The 13561-nt window shown below is 37.3% G+C and overlaps 1 protein-coding gene and 1 long non-coding RNA gene across 4 annotated transcripts in view; one reads left to right on the top strand and one right to left on the bottom strand.

Moving 5' to 3' along the window:
- LOC136040538 (methylmalonic aciduria type A protein, mitochondrial-like) overlaps positions 1-13561 on the top strand; it is a 198466-nt gene that overhangs the window by 142922 nt on the left and 41983 nt on the right. The window lies entirely within an intron of this gene.
- LOC136040539 (uncharacterized) overlaps positions 1-13561 on the bottom strand; it is an 88849-nt gene that overhangs the window by 55436 nt on the left and 19852 nt on the right. The window lies entirely within an intron of this gene.

The raw sequence follows: 13561 nt of genomic DNA, 5'->3' as shown, positions 1-13561 counted from the left end.
TGTAATGAATAAGGTTTTAGATGAGTAGTTGATAATCTTGCAAGTAAGCAGTTGATCCCGATCCGATTCACCGTAATTTGTTTAGAGCAAGGAGATATACTTAAAAATTGTTGTGTCTCTCAATTCTTGTTCAGGTTTTGTCAGATTTTTTAATGTTCTGACATTCAAAATCTAAATTTCGCGAGTTTTATCCTCGTCATGAATCCTGGGCGTGCGGGAGGGGAGGGTGCCTATCGCCCAACCAAGAAGTTAGAATGCCCTTATTAGACACCGTCTCGCCGGTGTGAGGCTTGATAGCGTTCCGATCCTACACCACTGCAGCTGCCCAGGAGCAAAAATTCAAGCCTCATTGTCTACGAATTCATCAATTGTAAACTCACTCTTTGCTCGCAAACTAAATCAGCAGGGCACGCGGCAGGCTTGTATATATTTGACTATCGCTGTCGCTTCTCCTCAAACCGCAGATAATGTGTTCTCTTTATGTCATGGCATCATAGGTCCGATACAACCGCCCTGCGAAAAATACGAATTCTTCCTTAAAGTTACGACTTATCTAGACCGTTTTTGCCAAAAATTTCGGTGTGCTAGTTTCCAAAAAAAGAAAAAAAACATGCGGCCAGTTTCGAGGAAAAAGAAAAACATGTTTACGCAAGAATTGTTCCTTGTTTGATTCATTTAAAAAAGGTATATATTATCAGCAAAAAAAAGGTTTCATTGAAAGTGTTCAATGCTTCCTTCGTCGAGCATTATATGATCATTGTTTGTTTTCAGGTGGCAGCAGGACTTCTAAGCTAGGTTGTCATTTAACACGAGAAATTGCCACGTACATCATACTGTGGTTTAAAACGGGCGTACGGAGGTCGACGCCAACAAATTGGAAAGTTTGCCCTTGCGATTTATGTATTGTCATCGCAAATACCGGTTGAAGTGAAAATTGATGTAGTTAACTGTACATCCTAGTTCACTTTTTCTAGAGTCGAGTCCAACTTGATACATGTGAACTTTTTTTTTCGGATTTTCTCCAGTAATTGTATGTGCTTTGATTATGTTAAGTTACCTTAATTGTTTTATCTTGTTACATAGTTCAGTAACAAAAAGGCGGGTTCCATTAAACATCCTTTCTTAAATATCTATGTTACACATAAGCATAACTATTGTTTGTTTTTTTTTCTGCCATGTGGTGGCAAATCTGAAGTCTCAATTGAATTGAGGAAATTTGAAGTGAATTCAATTCCTCCTTTCTGTTTATCCTTCACAAAATCATAACTTTTTATAAGTTTTTGTTTAGGCAGGCTATCGACAATTTTCACATTTATTTTACTAATATCTTTGTTAAACGAAACAAAAATAACGAGTTCCTTCATTAAATTGCAATTTTGATTTGCCAGACACTCTCCAAGTGCTTCCTCAGTTAAGATACCACTGGAAATCATATCTTCTGGCAAATCAATTACATTGAAGTCTTTTTTGGGAAGATTTTGATTTTCTTGGTCCAGGATGTATTTGGCAAATGCTTCCTGATCAGGGTCGACCCGCAAATTTTTTGTAAGGAAAATATAAAGTTTGAAATATCAAACATTACTTTTTTTTACTGGCAAATCAAGTCCATCACTGTGGTAGCTTTAAAGTTGAACAGGTAAGCACTGACGGAAATCACCTGCAACAACTAGAATTTTCCCTATCAACAGCATATTTTGACTTGCGATGGACCTCAATAATTGATCCATATTTCTTAAACCATGTTTGGGTAACATCAGTGCTTTGTCAAGAAAAAAACTTCCACTTGAGCTAGTTCTAAAGCTTTGTTTAAACCAGGTCTTATGCTGGAAACTGAATCTAAAGAAAGCGGAACTTTCAAACCAAATGTCTTGTGTGCTGTTTGTCCAAAAAGCAATAGAGTTGATGCGATTCCAGTAAACGCTGTTGTTTTACTTTACGATTTGCACTACACAGAATGTTTTACAAGTGTTTTTACCGATGTTACACAAATGTTTTACCGATACTGCCTGGTCCATCTATGAGAAAATGATTTTTTTTTTCCAATGAATAAAATCCTCTTCCAACTGATTTTGAATCTTTCCCAAAGAGCTTTTGGATCTGCAGGATTTCCGAAAACCTGAGCGAAGAGTATTCCCATTACAGAAGACATCATGGGTGCTGCAGTAGCCGCAATCTAGTAGAGAGCAAACCACAGCCCATAGTAACCAAAAGTTGAAAAGTGCATTTTGAAAAAAAAAACCTTCTAATGAAATAAAATTGCCATCTGTCATTGATTCAGGAATGATAACTATTATTTTGATTAATATTAAAGGTAAAAGTTTATTCAGAAAACAGATTTTGGATGATCGTGAGAGAGAGGCTGAGAACCCTCTAAAATGGTATCAGATCAAAATCAAAGTAGCACCATTGGGATTAGTATGGTCAAAAATCTAGATTAGGGTCTGCACCTTGAACAGCAAAGAAAATCACTTTTTTGCATGATTAGCATAGATATATTTTTTTTTAACCAGGGCTAGTGGGTTACCACAATAGACATAAAACATATGTTTTATGGCTAATTCGAACGGAAAAAAGGAAAAAAATATGAGATAGGCCTAAGATATATCCAAGGGACAAAGATTTTATTATTTTAATATCCTTGGAACTTTAAACTTTAGCTATTTTTAATTATTAGTTACTAGTTATTGCTAATATTGACGAAGTCAATAGCCAGTAGCCAAAAAAGCAATACATGACTATCAAATTACAATAACCTATTTTGTTTCTCCATTTTTCGTTTTTCCGTTTGTTTCAAGGAAACGACTTTCATTTTGTTATAGGTTTATAAAAGGAAATTGTGGTAATCCACCAATCACGAATTACTGAATTACTGTAAATCGTTTGTGGAAAGAGGAAATGACAACATTGTTCTCCTGCTGGATTGGATCAAGTAAGATAAACGAACCTTTTTCTTCTGAAATTTCAGAGTCTGCTACAGATTAAGGGTAAATTTTCCTTGGAAAGCTTTCTATTAAAAAGTCCTTAATACTTGATATATTTGCCTTTTAAACACTTTAAAGGATTTTATAGCAACACAGAAAGTGCCGTCCTGGTTAATAGTAAGCTTTCTTCTTCCTTCCCCATTTTCTCCCACAGCTTAAGCGCTGGTAAAAATGCATTTTTTGAATGATGAATGATCAAGATGGTGAGAGAAGCGTATTGAATGAGAGTGGGCTATCCAGAATTTTTAGGGCTTTTTTTCTTGTTTGTTTGCATTTAATGAGTTAGTATTATTGACGATTAAAGTAAAATGAATATAGTTGCTATTACAGGCCAAAACGGCCATTTTGCGACTCATTGTTATGTATATAATATAAAGGTTTTAAACAAAAATCTACCTACCTACTGACCTACCATCAACAACGGAGTACGGCAAGGATGCGCCACTGCAACAGAGTTGTTTAACTGTGTCATCGACCACATTCTGGACGAGACACACCTTGTCCGCCCTTTCGGCATCAGTTATGCAGGGAGGACCCTCCCTGATATTGTCTTCGTAGACGATGTAGCTGTCCTTAGTGACAATCTTGACCAACTTTAGTCTCACTTCTAGACACTCCTCCATAGCCTCTAGAGTAGGGCTGCAAATTAATTGGAAGAAAACAAGTATAATGCCCATAGATAAGAAGGCTTCGAGTTCACCCATAACCAGTGCTGTCACTTACTTGAAGTACTTTTACTTGAAGTACTACTTAAGTAAAATTTTCCATTACTTGTACTTGTACTTAAGTAAAAACTCTAGGGTGTACTTATTACTTGATACTTAAGTAAGATTACGAAATACTTATTACTTAAGATACTTTTAATGTACTTGTTTTTCAAATACTTTACCTTTGACACGAAAATTTTGTGTGTGTGTGCTTTGGCAATGTACAAGAAAACATAACCTTTAGATTTAGAGCAAACTCAGATACAGCTTTTGTGTGTGTGTGTTTCGGCAATGTTCAAGAAAACATCACACTTTAGATTTAGAGTAAACTCAGATATAGCTCCATGCCCTATTTTTGGATATGAAATAAGGTATTTGTTTTTGACGAAAAAAAATTATAGTATGGTTAACACTTGGTTTAATTTTTGTTTAAAAGTTATATAACAAAGAAAATTGAATTTATTTCACAGTTCACTGGTCGACAGTGAGCTAAAATCCCTTGTTTTGTGCTAAATGTTGCATACTGTAGTCCATTTGGGCTTATATTTCTTACATTAGTGTTTATGTTTTGTCATCTCGTCAGCTGAACCAGATTTCTACCATTTTATCATCTTCAGGACCATATTATTGGTAAAACTCCTGAAGCTATGAATCTTTGCCCATCTAAATGTTGTCTGCAATAAACAAGTCTAGGGGAATTTTAGCTGGATCCAATGCAGTGGTATTTTGTCAAATTCGTTCCAGCAAATTCGGGTATTCAGACGAATCTGACTTCAGATTTGTCACTCCATTCATAAGTTAAGTTACAGGCCCTACTAAAACTCAACTTTCTCAAGACTTGACACCCTACCCCTCGCCCTATTTGGGATAGGGTTTGTGATACCAGAACTTGATATGAGCCCTGATTTTAGGCATCTTTAGTCTAGTTTTCATTCGGATCCGTTGCTCCATTTGCAAGTTATACTAAATTAAACAGAAAACTTAAATTTTTCAGGAATTAAAACCCACTCCCCCTTGTTAAATTTGACCTAGGGTCTTTATCTCAAAACTTGATATGTGTCATGGTCTTAGACCTCTTTATTTCAATTTTCATTCAGATCCATCACTCCAGTCGCAAGTTACTGTGAATTAAACGAAAAACTGTTTTTAGCAGGTAAAGTCCTCTCCCCCCTGTTTTATTTTAGCTAGGGTCTTCATTCTTCAACTTGATGTGTCTTATGATCCTTGGCACCAAGTCTGGCCATCAAAATTTTCATCCAAATCCAACCAGCGGTTCTCCCCCTATACGTGATTATACAGACAGACTGACAGACAGACGGACGGACGGATTTTGCAACGTCTTAGGTAGCTATGTTGGCTCATTGGATCCAAAAAAAAAAAACAATATCATCATCCAGGCATCATCACCTATTTGGATAGTGGAAAATATCCATCAAGATAGGTTTTTGAGATCTGTCTGTGCAATCGAGTATAGCGGGAGAACCGCCAGTCAGGTTTGTATTAAAATTGAATTATTTGGATTAAAATTGAGCTTAATTAGGGCTATGGGGCTTTAAGTGTTAAAAAAAAATCGAGTTTCTCATTTAATTCACTGTAACTTACAAATGGAGATATGAATTACGATGAAAGTTGAATAAAGATGCCTAAGATTATGATATGCATTGAGTTCTGGGATGGAGACCAAAGATTAATTAGGGCGAGGGAGGTGGGGGCTTTAAGTGCTGAAAAAGTTGAGTTTTTTGTTTGACTCAGTTTAACTTGCGAATGAAGTGATGGATCTCAATGAAAGTCAAGCCAAAGATGCCAAAACCATAAGACACATAATGTTTGGAGATGAAGACCCTGGCTTAATGAGGGGGAGGGGGCTTTAAGTGCTAAAAAAAGTTGAGTTTTTCATTTAATTCAGTGTAACTTGCAAGAGAGTGATGGATCTCAGTGAAGATTGAACCAAAGGTGCCTAAGACCGTGACAGGCATCAAGTTTTGAGATGGAAGCCCTGGCTCAAACAGAACGAAGGGGAGTGGGATCAAGTGCTGAAAAAAGTCAAGCTTTTGGTTTAATCTAGTATAACTTGCGAATGGAGCAACGGATCCAAATGAAAGCTAGACCAAAGATGACTAGGATCAGGGCTCATATCGAGCTCTAATATCACAAGCCCTATCTAAAATAGGGCGAGGGGGAGGGGGTTTCAAGTATTAAGAAAGTCGAGTTTTCGTTTAGTTTAGAAGGGCCTGTAACTACTTCCACCCATGGCTTGCCCAAAGCCTGGAAATAACCCTTTTCCAAAATGAGTCATACTGAAGCCAACCTTCAACCAAATATCCCTCCCCAGAGAAAAATTACTTTGTATGACACTTGTATTTACCAAGTGACATACAGTGATCGCAAATTCTGTCGGTCTATCAGTCCCGGTCTGGCTAGTTTAGGCACTTCCAAATAAGCTAGGACGATGAAATTTGGCAGGCGTATAGGGACCAGACCAGATTATTTGAAATAGTTGTTTCCCCGATTCGACCATCTGGGGGGGGGAGTGGGAGGACGGTTAATTTGTAAAATTAGATCGGATCTTAATTAAATTTGATATTTAGAAGGATATCATGTCTCAGAGCTCTTATTTTAAATTCCGATCGGATCAGGTGACATTGGAGGGGGAAACCTAAAATCTTGGAAAATGCTTAGAGTGGAGGGATCGGGATGAAAATTGGTGGGGAAAATAGGCACAAGTCCTACATACGTGATTGACATAAACAGAGCGAATTCACTCTCCTTTGGGGAGTTCGGGGGAGGGTTAATTCTGAAAAATTAGAAAAAATAACGTATTTTTAACTTACGAAGGAGTGATCGGATCTTGAATTTTATCGGATGAAATTTCATATTTAGAAGGACCTCGTAACTCAGATCTCATGTTTTAAATCCCGACCGGATCCAGTGTCATTGGGGGGATTTGGAGGGGGGACCGGAAATCTTGGAAAACGCTTAGAGTGGAGGGATCAGGATGAAACTTGGTGGGAAGAATAAGCACAAGTCCTAGATACGTGATTGACGTAACTGAAATGGATTCACTCTCTTTGGGGGACTTGGAGGGGGTGTTAATTTGGAAAAATTACAAAAATTGAGGTATTTTTAACTTAAGAGCGGGTGACCGTTCGTGAGGTATTTTTGAATTTGATATTAAGAAGGAACTCATGTCTCAGATCTATTATTTTAAACCCCGACCAGTTCTGGTGACATTGGGAGAGAGTTGGAGGGGGAAACCGGAAATCATGGAAAACGCTTAGAGTGGAGAGATCGGTATGAAACCTGGTGGGTAGAATAAGCAAATGTCGTCGATACGTGATTGAAGAAACCGGACTGGATCCACTCTCTTTGGGGTAGTTAGGGGGGTCCAGTGCTTTGGCGAGTTCGGTACTTCTGGACGTGCTAGGACAATGAAAATTGGTAGGCGTGTCAGGGACCTGCACAAATTGACTTGATAAAGTTGATTTCCCCGATTCAACCATCTGGGGGGGGGGAGGGCTGAAGAGAGAGGAAAAATTAGAAAAATGAGGTACTTTTAACTTGCGAGTGGGTGATCGGATCTTAATGAATTTTGATATTTAAAAGGACCTTGTGTCTCAGAGCTCTTATTTTAAATACCGACCGGCATTAAGCCTCTGATTTTTCTTTTAAATTAATCTATTGATTCTTATAATTTTGCTAGAGGTCATGCCATATGAGCTCTTGGCTCTTCCGACCCCGTCACAAGTGCCATATGAGCTCTTAGCTCTTGTTTTATTCGTTTTTTCTCAGAAGATTTTCGACTTAGTCTCATGGTTTTTGCCATTTCATGGTGTGAACACTGATGCTAGAAATAGATAGGTTGCAATTTCTGCCGTATTGTCTTCTAGTATATTTAAATGTGTGCTTGCATCGTGCCTGCGTCCCCTTAAAAGTTCTGTTTCTTACGGTAATATTGGTTTGTCTTCTGTTGCATATGCAGACGACGTTCTTCTTGTTGCCCGGTTTCGCCGTGGATTGCTTTCCAATTTTACTATATTAACCAATGAACTATCTAAGATTGGACTGTCAGTTAATGCGTCTAAATGCGAGTTTATTTGTTTTAATAGCCCTTATGCGGTCGCTCCATCCGTTGCTGGGACTGCAATTCTGCCATGATCTTCTTTAGTTAGTTGGCTTGGTCTGTGTTTCGGTCCAACACTTTCCACTACCTTTTCATCCCTAGTGAATCAAGCCGTGAAAAACCTACGCATCGTTTACGGAAAAATATCCCCATATAAAAGCCGTTACAACCGCAACGGTTTGTGCGTGATTTATAACGCTTATTGCGCCCCCGTGCTTTTGTTTTTATCAGGCATGGCTCATCTGTTTCGTAAGAAAAATTGCCACACTGTACGTGCAGCTTATTTCAGATATTGCAAATATCTCCTCCGGCTTCCTAGATGGCACCAAAACAGAAAAATAATTGCTCGATTTGGTTTAATAGATATTCCTCCTTGGATTCGGTCCTCCAGTGATGATTTATGTAAACAAATTATCTACTTTTTTCACGTTTACGACCCTCTGCAGCCTTTTTTTCTTATTGATACTGGTTAATTAGTCCATGTTGTCTTTTGTTACTTTGAATTTTGTTTCTTGCTGTTTATCGTTTTTGTTTTTGTTTATTTATAGCACTCCGTACTTTGTGTGTTTTTTTTACTTTTACGGATAATAAAGTTCATTCACTCATTCATTTTGCAATTTGACCAGCCGTATGGAATGCGTCTGAATCAGCGGGCTTGCTTCAGGCCCGTGATTTTATAATATACGTTTGCAGGGAGTTTTACCGACCATCTGAATTGACTACACAGCATGCGGATTGCTTGAGTGAAAACCAGCAAAAGGATATAGATGGTATACATTTTCATAGCGTGTCTGAAATTTAACTTGAAAACTTGAGACAGTTTCCTTGTAAAAGTGCCGAGGGCGAGACATGTCATCAAAGTGTGAATCAAGACTTCATTTTCATACTCTTCTTTTCTTTCAGCACGCTTAAAGCCAGTGACCTTCAGCTAGCTGCCAAAAGTGTGGATTTTGCTGCTCCTTTTTGTTGAACTTTGATTTCTCTTATTGAAAAAGTCTGCAACTGACTCACTTGGCTCCTTACTTTTAAATTTGAGTTTTTTGTTGCTAAGGTTTTTACTTATTGAATCAGAGAATGAACTACTTTATTACCTTTTATCTGTTTTAAAGCCAATCCAAAGTTTATTTTTCTATTTTCAATATTTTTTCCACCATTCCGACATGTTTCAGAATAACCCTGTATTCTTTCAAACGTGACAGATTTGACTGAACACTAATCGCCAGAAGTTCAACTCTATGTGCACTGTATTAATCCTGTCACGTGATCTATCTGGTCCAATCAGAAGCTTTTTGACTGTACTTTTGATAGTCTTTTGATTGTTTTGATAGTCTTTTTCTTTCAAGCTGTTGTGTTGAAAATTGGTTGAGGTTATTTTTTAGACTTCGTTGGGTATCTACCAGCCAAACAAGGGAAAAAAATATTTTCAGTATTTTTTTTTTATCATTCCCACATGTTCCAGAATAACCGTGTATTTTTTCAAACGTGCCAGATTTGACTGAACACTAATCACCAGAAGTTCAACTCTACGTGCACTCTGTTAATCCTGTCACGTGATCTATCTGACCCAATCAGAAGTTTTTTGACTGTACTTAATTGTTTTGATAGTCTTTTTCTTTCAAGCCGTTGTGTTGAAAATTGGTTGAGGTTATTTTTTGGACTTCGTTGGGTATCTACCAGCCAAACAAGGGAAAAAAATATTTTCAGTATTTTTTTTTTATCATTCCCACATGTTCCAGAATAACCGTGTATTTTTTCAAACGTGCCAGATTTGACTGAACACTAATCACCAGAAGTTCAACTCTACGTGCACTGTGTTAATCCTGTCATGTGATCTGTCTGATCGAATCAGGAGTTTTTTGACTGCACTTAATTGTTTTGAAAGTCTTTTGCTTTCAAGCCGTTGTGTTGAAAATTGGTTCGGAGTATTTTTTGGAATTCGTTGGCTATGTACCAGCCAAACAATGGAAAACAATACTTTCAATATTTTTTCCATCATTCCCAGATGTTTCAGAATAACCCTGTATTTTTTCAAACGTGCCAGATTTGATTGAACACTAATCACCAGAAGTTCAACTCTACGTGCACTGTGTTATTCCTGTCATGCGATATGTCTGATCCAATCAATAGTTCTTTGACTGCACTTAATTGTTTTGATAGTCTTTTCCTTTCAAGCCGTTGTGTTGAGAATTGGTTAAGATTATTTTCTTGGACTTCATTGGGTGCGTACCAGCCGAACAAGGGAAACGGTTAAAAACGATAAAACGGAAATTCTCGTTCTTGATTAAGATTTCCAAGAGAGGAAGGACAGGGGGAATTTTGTAGGCAAGGGAAGAGGCTAAGAAGCCTTCAGAATGGCTTCAAAAAAAGGTAGTATGGGCTACTAGGGTAGTAACTAGTTATAGTTAACTAGTTATAATTAACCCTTGACTGGGCTGCCCACTTAATTCAACAATCTGTCTTGGCTTTTTTCTACAATTGGCCATGACTTCCACTTTTCCCACAACTATTCCCTCTTTTGTTAAATTCAAAAATCAACGGATCTCGGTCGAGGCCTTTTTTTTTTTACTTAGCTAGTAACTAAGTACTTAGCTAGTTAGCTAGTAGTAAAAAAAGGTAGTAACTAGTACTTGAAGTAATACTTAAGTACAATTTTGGCAAGTACTTGATATTTGATACTTAAGTAAGAATTTGGAAAGTATTTATTACTTGATATTTAGGTAAAAAAAAACAATGAGTACTTAATACTTGATACTTAAGTAAAAATTTGGAGTACTTGTTGCAGCACTGCCCATAACCATTGAGACTAACGACCAAGCTATCGACTTGGTAAAGCAGTTCACATATTTTGGATCAATTATATCCTCAAAAGGCACACTTGACGTCGGAATCTCTGCCGGATCAATCAAGGTGAAATCTGTATTTGGACGATTCCTGAGGGCAGTCTTCCTCAAACCATAAATTAGTGTCCAAACTAAAGCTGGAATTTACAACGCCACAGTTTCAAGCATCATGCTATATTCTTTTGAGGCGAGACCATTTAACTCAGACACAGCTACAAAAAGTCGATGCCGTTCAAACTAGACACCTGCGTCGAATAGAAGGCTTCAAATGGTATGAGAAGGTCTTCAAAATTAAGATCCTGGCGACCTTCAAGGTGGTATATCTCTCTACTCAAGCAGAAGCTTGTTCCCTGAGGTGGTATGGCCACCTTTTCTGCCTCCCGTCAAACACCCCTGCAAGGATCTTCGAGGATTTCAACCCTCGACAAATGGCTGGCAACGTTATAGGGAGACCTCGCATTTATGGCAAAAGAACGTAATTATAATGATGATTCCAAATATGACTTGAAATCCAATAAGTTCATTGTTACCCATCAATAGTTACGGACCTGATAACATTTCCCTAAGTTTAGGCAAAGGGGAAAGAACTCAAAAACTGGTGGGTAATCTTGATGAAAACTGCACAATCATGTTCAGCATATCAGAGAAGCCAGTTGCAGATATTATCTAAAAAAATATGACATTCTGTATTTAAATATCAAATTTGATATTAGTGATTGTGTAAATTTTAAAATTGTAAAATTTGAAAAGGAAGTGGTAGCCTCTCTTGCATTTAAGAAAGCCTTGGATTAAACAGTTTCACAAACTGTAAGTAAAGAGTTACTTTTGTAGACAGAAACCGAAATTCTAAAAAACGAAGCTTTGATTACCCTAACGAACAGAAATTGTCCTTTATAAAAGGGAGTTGTAACACAGTCAACTCCCTTTATTTACACCAAAAGCTCATATTTTGTTTCTTAGTGCTTCAGGGACGAAAGTAAAGGATCAAAACGGTCAATCCATTTCCTTTTGGAAATATGAGGAGGTTGAAACAGTTTCTACCGTCTTACGCTCTTCATTTGCTATATCATTAGTTGATTAGTCCTTACATTTGTTATGGCTCAACAACACATAACAAGCCAACCGTTTGCCTGAAAACCATTGCCTACCATTTGTCTACTGTATTTATGAATCATTCTGCATGAAGTGAGCAGTGCTTTATAATTTTGGGCTGTTGGCCTGAAGTCTGAATGGGTAGCGCAACCGTCACAGGTTTTTTTTTGTTTTTTTTTTTTTAAATCGTAAACTTTCTGAATAAAATGGCTAACCTGATTTTTTATGCGACAACGTAGTTGTCTAAGATAGGACGAGGGGGTGAGAATGATGGAGGAGGGGGCTAGTTCCATTACGACCACTTTCGGCTTTTGAAAAGGGCACAAAAGTTCATAACTACCATTTGGATGAGATCTTCGGTGAAAAAGACAAACAAAAAAACAGATAAACACAAACCGATGAAATCAAAAATATAGAATTGCGTCTTTTCGTAGTCAGGAGCTTGAAAAACTTGGTAGGGTTTTGTGGGCATCCAAAATCTGACGGTTCACTTTTCATCAAGGACTGAATCGTTTCAAGGGATATTTTCTCCCTTTTTCTGATCCATGCTAATTAAAAATTTGCACTGATTGCAAAATTTGTGCTAATAGATTTTGATGAACACATTTAAATTTAACAAGGTTTATATATTTTTAATCAGCGTAAAATAATTTCTTATAATACCAAATTTGAAGTTAAAGTAGCGTAAATAACAGCAAAATAGTGACAACAGCAGAATGGTGATCAGCAAATTTAACATCACTTCATTGGAATTTTGACAGACAGGGGCCCTTAGAGGGAAGTATAGCTCCCCCCATCAGAAGACCAGGAAACATATAAAGGTCAATATTTTATAGTATTTTTGCATAATTATGGCAATTTCTTGCCAAATGCTTTTACTTCTTTGCACCAAAAGGTCATGTTCAACAGAGACCCCATCCCCTTTTAAAATGTAGGTGGGCATTATTATTCATAATTGCAGCTAGAGTTTAAAAGACATTTGTCTTGACGATCTTGCTCAGCAGGGTCACCAACGTAGAGGCAACTAATTGACAGCATCCGCCAGTCTTCTCCAGATGGACCTGTCCTGGGCTGGTGATGGGGCCTCGTTTGGGTTTATAATACGGCTAAGAAGTCGTTGGTTTATTTCATCCCCGCACCTGCTGGCTGTGTTTTATGGCTAATAAAAGACAACCATAGATTGCTTTAAGGGGTTTGACTCCCTCCCCTAAAATGTTCCTCCGACTCGTAACAAACGCAACGAAAATGAATATAAACCAATTTTTGATGTGTTTTTTTTAATTCTTTTTCTATAATTAAATATAATTATATACTTATGAATACGAATATATTTTTTAGTTAAGTTTTAAACATGTGCCGATCTTACAAAACGTTACAGCAAGACTAATCGGAGGATATTTAAAATAGGATAATGACGCTTTTTAATGCTTTAAGAAGCTGAAGATTATGAATGTACGCTAGTTAGGAGATTATCACGCCGCTGTTTTTGCTTATGAATATTGGAATGATGTATATCTGAAAGTATTTCAGTCACTTTATATAAGTAATGTGAATGTACATGGTTATATGCAAGAAACGCCGAGGATTTGGTCGAAAAGCAGTTCAGCAGTGCGCTGAATGGTTGTACGATCCGGCATTTAGGACCGAGGGCATGGAATCTTCTTCTCGCAAGAATTAGGGTGGCTGAACACAAACAGCTTTTTAAAAGTAAAATAAAAAGCTATTTGTGGTAGGGATTTTTAAGCCACATAGCTCTCTTTTTTCTCTTATTTACGAGAGAGTTAGTTCACTGGCTCTCTTTTTCATTGTTTCTTTATTAGT

This window comes from Artemia franciscana, chromosome 21 (assembly GCF_032884065.1).
Source record: "Artemia franciscana chromosome 21, ASM3288406v1, whole genome shotgun sequence".
Taxonomy (NCBI): Eukaryota; Metazoa; Arthropoda; class Branchiopoda; order Anostraca; family Artemiidae; genus Artemia; species Artemia franciscana.
Note: the sequence above shows the minus strand (reverse complement) of the source record. Positions and strands in the feature narration are given on the sequence as shown.